General features: G+C 37.1%; 1 non-coding gene across 1 annotated transcript; it reads right to left on the bottom strand.

The window, feature by feature from the left end:
- Nucleotides 1-9,863: 9,863 nt before the first annotated feature.
- LOC148577900 (small nucleolar RNA R71) lies at nucleotides 9,864-9,971 on the bottom strand. The gene has a single exon (XR_015904180.1). It is a non-coding gene; the product is annotated as a small nucleolar RNA R71 (small nucleolar RNA).
- Nucleotides 9,972-10,283: the final 312 nt, after the last annotated feature.

Below are 10,283 nucleotides of genomic sequence, written 5' to 3'. Positions count from 1 at the left end.
GAGGCTGGCCATTCGGCCATGCCTAGACCTTTTTCTCTTATATAATTTCCAACGGTGGAGTTTCTACACCTCATAGATTAAGGTGCGGAGCTCTGCTGTTCTTCATGAATTAATGCAAGTACTATTGTTTCTCTTTTAATTCATGCTTACTTCTTCTCCAAGATATACTCTCGTACTTAATTCAGTTAAGTCAGAATGAATGGGTGACCCATGACAATCTCCCACTATCTTCGTTACTCGCTTAGCCAAGATCCGCATGCCTGACAACCACAAGCAGTCTACATGATGTTCAACGTAGTCATTGGATGACAGCCGGAGTATAGTCTCATGGGTCTCTGATTCACAGACCGAGACTGTGAGATTAGAACCTTCGTGGTAGAGGCTAGAACCAATTGGCAGCATTCCTGAGATCCGAAAAGTCTAAACCTTGTATATGGTATTCCGAGTAGGATTTGGGAAGGGATGACTGTGACGAGCTTCAAACTCGTGAATGTTGGGCGTAGTGACTGTGTGCAAAAGGATAGAGAGATCCTATTCCGACACAAGTGAGAACTGACAGATGATTAGCCGTGCGGTAGCTGTACCTAGTATTTTTCATCCGAGACGAGAAATCTGACAATTGATTAGCCGTGCAGAAACTGTACTTGGACCATTTTCACTGAGAAGATCATACAGCTTGCCATGGAAGGGAGCACGCATAATTGGATGAAGACAATAGGAAAGCAGAGGTTCAAAAGCAACAAAGCATCTCCAAACGCTTATCTGAAATTTCCACCAATGAATTACATAAGTATCTTTATTTTAATTTACGTTTTATTTATCTTTCAATTATCAAAACTCATAACCAATTAAATCCGCCTGACTAAGATATACAGGATGACCATAGCTTGCTTCAAGCCGACAATCTCCGTGGGATCGACCCTTACTCGCGTAAGGTTTTATTACTTGGACGACCCAGTGCACTTGCTGGTTAGTTGTACCGGAGTTGTGAAAAGTGTGATCACAATTCCGTGCACCATCCAGCATATGTTTGGAATTTCATTATCCTTAGGCATTATATTAGTAATTGTGCAGTTTTATATAGTTTTTGATGATGATTAAGATTGAATTTTGGTTATGCACTTAGTTGCTATTTTTGCTTAAACACCAAATTGCACCGAAATTTTAGCTTGGATTTCTTGTTTGGTGTTATATGTTAAGTGCATAGAGTGTTATATTAGTGAATTGAATGAATTGCTTGTCCATATTTTTTGAAACATAAATGATCATATACAATAACTTGTTCTTTGAAATCCTTTTTGAGCAATTTCAATTTGATTTTAATCAAGTTTTTTTGCTTTTTGAACAAGTTTATGGTTATGTGATCATTTCCTACTTCTTGACATGAATAAGTAAGCTCTTCTAGTATTGCCTTTAAGCCAATTTTTGTCAAATCTCACACTTTCCTTGGCATAATTGCAATAACCAAGTTTTTGATTCAATTCACTCTCATTGCTTTGGTCTATGTTGATTATGCTTTAATTAGCATTCATTCCTTTATTTATCACTTAGGCTTCTTGATTGTGGAAAACTACATTTTCTTTTGACCACATTACACTTTTCAATATGTTTTTCCTCAATTAAGTGTTTGTTTACTCTATTGGCTCTGATTTATATTTTACTTATTTCCTCCTTTGCTTTTGTCCCTTTTATCTGTTTCTCCTGAGTTGTATACTATTTTTCTCTTTTTTCAGGATGCGTCGTAAGGGTAAGGAGCCAGCTTCTTCATCAGCTCCTCCCCCTGTTTGTCTGAGGACTCTGCTAGACACTTTTAATACTGAAGAAGCCCAAGAGCAATACTGAAAGTTGGAAAAGAAACCTTTCCACTATGAGCGGAAGCTAAGTGTGCCAAAGAAATATGCGGAAGCCATCCATAACCGACTTGATTTTTACCAGCGGAAATTCATAGAATTCGACCCGGTGGAAATCAATGAACACTTGGTCAAGGAATTCTATGGAAATCTTGATGCACCACTATTATGGTTTATTTTGTCTTGAATTAAGTGGATTTTGTCAATTATCCTCACACTTATTCATGTAAATTGCATGGTTTTGTAAATCCTTCCTAATTCTGTGCTATGACTGAAAACATGCTCCTTTGGCCTTAAATTTTCTAATTTTTAATCCTCTTTTATTACCAACGATGCCGTGATATGTGTGTTAAGCATTTTCAGGTTTTATAGGGCAGGAATGGCTTAGAGGATGAAAAGGAAGCATGCAAAACTGGAAGGAACACAAGAAATTGAGAATTTTAGAAGCTGGTAGCGACGCGTACGCATGGGCGACGCGTACGCGTACGCATGACCAGGAATTCGTTCAGCGATGTGTACGCGTGGCTGACGCATGCGCATGACGATTGTCACGTGCTACAATTAACAGAATTCGCTGGGGGCAATTTCTAGGCAGGTTTTGATCCAGTTTCAGGCCCGAAAATATAGATTAGAGGCTGCAGAGTGAAGCTGGAAGGGGGAATCATTCAATGACTTTCATACACACAATTTTTAGGTTTTAGATGTAGGTTTTCTAGAGAGAGGCTCTCTCCTCTCTCTAGGTTTTAGGTTTTTTTTTTAAGTTTTATTCTTCAATTCAGAGTTCTATCTTGCTTTAATTTAGTTTCTATTCTACATTCTATTATTCTAGCATCTTAGTTTATCTTCTCTAGTTGATTTCTTTATTTTCCCAATTTAGTTTATGAACTCTTCATGTTAGATTCAATTTCATGTTTAATGCAATTTGAAGATTTTCATGTTTAGTGCTTCTTTCTTCATTTGTTATTATTGATTCCTTGCAAATGTTGGTCTTAGATTTTACATTCTCTTATGACTTTTCTATGCTTTTATTGTGTCCCTACGCTTTTCTACGCTTTTAAATTAGATTTTTATGTTTTTGACTTGAATTGATTAATTAGAGACTCTTGAGTTATCAAAAGTCCTTTGTTGATTGGGGATTAAAGATTGCCGGTTAGCTTGAACTTCACCAAAGCTAGTCTCTCACTATGAGTTGAATATGACTTGTGAGCTCAAGTTAATTATATGCACTTGACCTTCCTCCGTTGGTTAGAGGTTAACTAAGTGAAGGCAATTCACATTTACCATCACAATTGACGATAATGAGGATTGGACTTCTAATTTTCTTTCCTTGCAAAGAGCTTTCTTAGTTATTAATTTATTTTCTCGCCATTTTACTTTCTTGTTTTTTATTACAAAACCCAAAAAGATACAATCTCATAACCAATAATAAACATACTTCCCTGCAATTCCTTGAGAGACAACCTGAGGTTTGAATACTTCGGTTAATTTTATTGGGTTTGTATTTGTGACAAAGAATCTAAACGTTGATTGAGGTTTAATTGTCGGTTTAGAACTATACTTGCAATGCGACAATTTTGTGAAAATCTTTACCGACATTTTTCCACCCATCAATTTTTGGCGCCGTTGCCGGGGACTTGTAAATGTGTGCCTTATTATTGTTTATTGTAAATATTGTGAATATATTTGCCTTTTGGTTTTTTGTTAGTTTTTGCTAGTTTTAGGACTTTGTTTACTCATTTCTTATTAGTTATTGTTTTTATTTTCTCCTTTCATTATAAATTCTCACCCCTTTGGCTATGAGTTTGGTTAAAATATTTTGTAGGAAATGGAAGCTACAATGAGAACATGCATCAAGGTTGGGACCATCAAATGTGGGAGGAGCCTCAAGCTTATGGACAACCTCCATGGCAACAACCTTCTCCAATATACTATGAGCAACAACCATTCCATGATACATACCAAGACAATGGATATGGTGTACCTCCTTGTGACTACCAACAACCACCACCATATGGCTATGAACCCCCTCTTCAACATAGCTTTGAACCACCATACTTACAAGCCCCCTCCTACCAAACACTTCCATTCGACCCTAATCCTTATCCCCCAAACCAACCACCTTATGAGCAAAATGAACCATACATAGAGCCACCCACATTCCAACCTAATTACTCCTAAGAACCACCACCTCAATATACACCACCTCTAATGTATACAAATTTTCAACTACAAGATGAATTTTCCTTTCCACTACAACCCTCCATAGGGGAATGTCCATATCCATCAATCCAAGAGCAATATGATCCTAATTATGTTGGCCAAGCGGAACAAGAGCAACGGGATCATTTTAAGGAAGCAATGGATCGACTTCAAGCAACCATCCATCAAATGGAGCAAGAGGAATGCCGAAAAGCACACGAAGCCCTCATGGCTAACAAATCTTTCAACTTGAGAACAAGGGACTGGAGTGTGTTGTACAACAAGTGAAAAAGATGGAGAGTGTTGAACCACCACATCCTTATCATGATGAACCACCCTCCTATTATGAACCCTTCTCCCAACCAACGAACCCTCATATCACTCCAATCTCCAATAGATGACACTCTTGGTATTCTTCTTCAAGGGCAAAGAGAGATGCAGCGGACGACACTAGAGTTCATAGCTACCTTGACCGAGGTAGTAGATAGTTTAGCCTCACTGCGCTTCAACACTCAAAGCACTCCTATGGCTACATTCAGAGAATCTAATGAGGAGCATAACATGAAGGAGAAATTAGGAACTCCGGTGGAAAGTGCGGAATGTGACTTAGTATTGGAACAATTGGAGGAAGCCGTAATTGTTGAAGAGGAAGAAGTGGTTGAAGACTTAGGAGATGCTGAACCTCCATGGGAATCTAGAGTTGTAGAGTATTCCTCTAAGAAGCTTGAAATCGATGTTGAAAAGGCTAGTGCACAACCTCCAAGGCATGTTCCCTATGAAGAATTGGACGGAATAGATCAAGAGACAAATTCCCTTGGTGATGATGATCATGAATCAAGCCATCCTAGTATTGAATTTGTATCCACAAGTGAACCCCTTGAGTTAGAAGAGCCTTCTCCCGATGACATTGAAAGCAACATTGAGGTAGATTCCTCTCAACCTCATATTTATGATTTGAGTGACGGATAAGAGTTGGGTGAACTCGGTGAGGAAGAGCTTGAAAGTGAAGAATCTTTTCAGAAGGTGGAAGTCCTTCGGCAAGGTTGGATGGGAGTTGAATATGCTTTGTCAAGATCATTGGAGACTTCTCTACCTAGGTTGCCGTCTACTCCTTCGTTTGAATGGGTAAAATTATCTCTTTTAGCTTTATTGTCCCACTTAAGTATGATATGCTTGAAACGGATGGCCAACTTAGGAGGCTTTGTGGAATGAAGCATAAGAGAATGATGTTTAGTGGCTAGAGTTGCAAATCAAGACTCATCAAGGTTGAGATTTCAAGAGCTAGATGCAAGGGTTAGACTAGTGATCAATTGGTTGGATCTATGAGAAGAGTTTGGTACTTCATTGAGAATTCGGATTGCTTGCCACCCGGTTGAAACAATGATGATCAACTTAAAGACGGGTGTAGAAACAAGATTTGGGATCCCAGCATACAAAAGGATCAACTTTGGGAGCTCAAAACTTGTGAGAAACTTTATCAAGGCTTGGTGAATTCACTTGGAAATTTTGGAGGTTATTGGAAGTCCAAGCATTGGTAGAAGTTTCAAGATGACTTCAAGCACAAGCCACCATGACAATGAGCTCACCAAATGTCCAACTTAAGGACAATAACTAAAAGTGTTAGGTGGGAGACACCATGGTATGATCTTCCTAGTTACAATTTCTTTTAATTTATTTTTCAAGTGTTTTTAGAGTATTTTGCTTCTATAGATACCTGATGAGCGGATAATTTATACGCTTTTTGACATTGTTTTTAGTATGTTTTTAGTAGGATCTAGTTACTTTTAGGGATGTTTTCATTAGTTTTTATGTTAATTTCACATTTCTGGACTTTACTATGAGTTTGTGTGTTTTTCTGTGATTTCAGGTATTTTCTGGCTGAAATTGAGGGACTTGAGCAAAAATCAGATTCAGAGGTTGAAAAAGGACTGCTGATGCTGTTGGATTCTGACCTCCCTGCACTCAAAGTGGATTTTCTGGAGCTACAGAACTCGAAATGGCGCGATTCCAATTGCGTTGGAAAGTAGACATCCAGGGCTTTCCAGCAATATATAATAGTCCATACTTTGGCCAAGAATTGACGACGTAAACTGGCGTTCAACGCCAGCTTTCTACCCAAATCTGGCGTCCAGCGCCAGAAAAGGATCCAAAACCAGAGTTGAACGCCCAAACTGGCACAAAAACTGGCGTTCAACTCCACAAATGGCCTCTGCATGTGCAACACTTAAGCTCAGCCCAAACACACACCAAGTGGGCCCCGGAAGTGGATTTATACATCAAATACTTACTCATGTAAACCCTAGTAGCTAGTTTATTATAAATAGGACCTCTTACTATTGTATTTGACATCTTTGGATCTTTGGATTACCTTATGATCCTTTGATCACGTTTTAGGGGGCTGGCCATCTCGGCCATGCCTGGACCTTCACTTATGTATTTTCATACGGTAGAGTTTCTACACTCCATAGAATAAGGTGTGGAGCTCTGCTGTTCCTCAAAGATTAATGCAAAGTACTACTGTTTTCTATTCAATTCTTCTTATTTCGCTTCTAAGATATCCATTCGCACCCAAGAACGTGATGAAGGTGATGATTATGTGTGACGCTCATCACCATTCTCCCCTATGAACGCGTGCCTGATAAACACTTCTGTTCTACATGAAATAAGCTAGAATGAATATCTCTTAGATCTCCTAACAGGAATCTTCGTGGCGTAAGCTAGAATGATGGCGGCATTCAAGAGAATCCGGAAGGTCTAAACCTTGTCTGTGGTATTCTGAGTAGGATTCAATGATTGAATGACTGTGACGAGCTTCAAACTCGCGAGTGCTGGGCGTTAGTGACAGACGCAAAAGGAGGGTGAATCCTATTCCAGCATGATCGAGAACCGACAGATGAATAGCCGTGCCGTGACAGGGTGCGTGAGCATATTATTCACTGAGAGGAGGGGATGTAGCAACTGACAACGGTGATGCCCTTGCATACAGCCAGCCATGGAAAGGAGTAAGACCGATTGGATGAAGATAGCAGGAAAGCAGAGGTTCAGAGGAACGAAAAGTATCTCCATTCGCTTATCTGAAATTCTCACCAATGAATTACATAAGTATCTCTATTCCTATTCTATTATTTATTATTCGAAAACTCCATGATTATTTTATATCCGCCTGACTGAGATTTACAAGGTGACCATAGCTTGCTTCATACTAACAATCTCCGTGGGATTCGACCCTTACTCACGTAAGGTATTACTTGGACGACCCAGTGCACTTGCTGGTTAGTTGTATCGAAGTTGTGACAATTATGAATTAAGATCAGAGCACCAAGCTTTGGAGCCATTACCAGGATTTGTTCAAGCCTGGAGATCACAATTTCGTGCACCAAGTTTTTGGCGCCGTTGCCGGGGATTGTTTGAGTTTGGACAACTGACGGTTCATCTTGTTGCTCAGATTAGGTAATTTTCTTTTTATTTTCTTTTCAAAAAATTTTCAAAAATATTTCTAAAATTTTCTCATCTGTTTTCAAAAAATATAAAAATGTTTTCAAAAAAAAATTTTTATTCAAAATTTTTAAGAATGAATTCTAGTGTTTCATGAAGCATGTGAAGCCTGGCTGGCTGCAAAGCCATGTCTAAATTCTTTTGGACTGAGGCTTCCTAATCATCATCACAAGAGCAAGTTAGTTGTTGCCAATAAAATTTGCTGTTGTATGCATGAGAGGTATCTGCTGAAGCTTGGCTGGCCATTGGCCATGTCTAGTGTTTTGGACTGGAGCTTTCATTGAAAGCTTGGCTGGCTAGTGAGCCATGTCTAATTCCTGGACTGAAGCTTTAGACTAATATGGCAAGATTCCTGGAATTCATATTAAAAATTTTGGAATCCTTATTTTTCTTTTTCAATTAATTTTTCGAAAAAAAAAATCCAAAAAAATTTAGCAAATCATAAAAATCAAAAATATTTTTCTATTTCTTGTTTGAGTCTTGAGTTATGTTATAAGTTTGGTGTCACTTGCATATGCATCTTGCATTTTTCGAAAATATCATGCATTCATAGTGTTCTTCATGATCTTCAAGTTGTTCTTGGTAAGTCTTCTTGTTTGATCTTGATGATTTTTTGTTTTGTGTCTTTTCATGTTTTTCATATGCATTTTTGAATTCTTAGTGTCTAAGCATTAAAGAATTCTAAGTTTGGTGTCTTGCATGTTTTCTTTGCATTAAAAATTTTTCAAAAATATGTTCTTGATGTTCATCATGATCTTCATAGTGTTCTTGATGTTCATCTTGACATTCATAGCATTCTTGCATGCATTCATTGTTTTGATCTAAAAATTTCATGCATTGCATAATTTTCATGTTTTTCATAAAAATTTCAAAAATCAAAATAATATCTTTCCCTTTTTCTCTCATCAAATTCGAAAATTTGAGTTGACTTTTTCAAAAATTTTTAAAATCAAATTGTTTCTCATGAATCGAATCAAATTTTCAATTTGAAAATCTTATCTTTTTCAAAATCTTTTTCAAAATCTTTTTCAAAAATAAAATATTTTTCAAAAATCTTTTTCTTATTTTTATATCAAATTTTCGAAAATAACATAATCAATTAATGTTTTGATTCAAAAATTTGAAGTTTGTTACTTGCTTGTTAAGAAAGATTCAAACTTTAAGTTCTAGAATCATATCTTATGATTTCTTGTGAATCAAGTCATTAATTGTGATTTTAAAAATCAAATCTTTTTCAAAACTAATTTCAATCATATCTTTTCAAAAATATCTTCTTATCTTTTTCAAAAATTTGATTTCAAAATATCTTTTCTAACTTCCTAACTTCTTATCTTTTCAAAATTTGTTTCAACTAACTAACTAACTTTTTGTTTATTTCTTAACTTTTTCAAAACTACCTAACTAACTCTCTCTCTCTAATTTTCGAAAATATCTTCCCTCTTTTTCAAAAATTTCTTTTTAATTAACTAATTATTTTTATTTTTATTTTTTATTTTAAAAATTTTCGAAAATTACTAACATTTTTTCAAAAACCATTTTTCAAAAATCACTAACTCTTTTTCAAAATAATTTTCGAAAATTATCCCTCCCCCATCCTATTCTATTTATTCATTCATATCCTAACATCTCATCTCACATCTCTTCCATTCGTACAGTTGTGCTTCTTCCTTTACATCACATTCTTTGTCTCCCCCTCTTTTCTTCCACTCACAAAGGGATCCTTATACTGTGGTATAAAGGATCTCTATTATTATTATTATTTTTCTGTGCCTTCTTCTTTGTCATATGAGCAGGAGCAAGGATAAGAACATTCTTGTGGAAGCAGATCCAGAACCTGAAAGGACTCTGAAGAGAAAATTAAGAGAAGCTAAAATACAACAATCCAGAGATAACCTTTCAGAAATTTTCGAACAGGAAGAGAAGATGGCAGCCGAAAATAATAATAATGTAAGGAAGATGCTTGGTGACTTTACTACACCTAATTCCAATTTACATGGAAGAAGCATCTCCATTCCTGCCATTGGAGCAAACAACTTTGAGCTGAAACCTCAATTAGTTTCTCTGATGCAGCAGAACTGCAAGTTTCATGGACTTCCATCTGAAGATCCTTTTCAGTTCTTGACTGAATTCTTGCAGATATGTGATACTGTTAAGACTAATGGAGTAGATCCTGAAGTCTACAGGCTCATGCTTTTCCCTTTTGCTGTAAGAGACAGAGCTAGATTATGGTTGGATTCTCAACCCAAAGACAGTCTGAACTCTTGGGATAAGCTGGTCACGGCTTTCTTAGCCAAGTACTTTCCTCCTCAAAAGCTGAGCAAGCTTAGAGCTGATGTTCAAACCTTCAGACAGAAAGAAGGTGAATCTCTCTATGAAGCTTGGGAAAGATACAAACAGTTGACCAAAAAGTGTCCTTCTGACATGCTTTCAGAATGGACCATCCTGGATATATTCTATGATGGTTTATCTGAGCTATCAAAGATGTCACTGGACACTTCTGTAGGTGGATCCATTCACCTAAAGAAAACGCCTGCAGAAGCTCAAGAACTCATTGACATGGTTGCTAATAACCAGTTCATGTACACTTCTGAAAGGAATCCTGTGAGCAATGGGACGCCTATGAAGAAGGGAGTTCTTAAGGTTGATACTCTGAATGCCATATTAGCTCAGAATAAAATATTAACTCAGCAAGTCAATATGATCTCTCAGAGTCTGCATGGAATGCAAGCTGCATCCAAC

Source organism: Arachis ipaensis, chromosome B1, assembly GCF_059453495.1.
Source record: "Arachis ipaensis isolate K30076 ecotype BB chromosome B1, ASM5945349v1, whole genome shotgun sequence".
Taxonomy (NCBI): domain Eukaryota; kingdom Viridiplantae; phylum Streptophyta; class Magnoliopsida; order Fabales; family Fabaceae; genus Arachis; species Arachis ipaensis.
The sequence above is the reverse complement of the archived record's forward strand: the minus strand, read 5'-3'. Positions and strand labels throughout refer to the sequence as shown.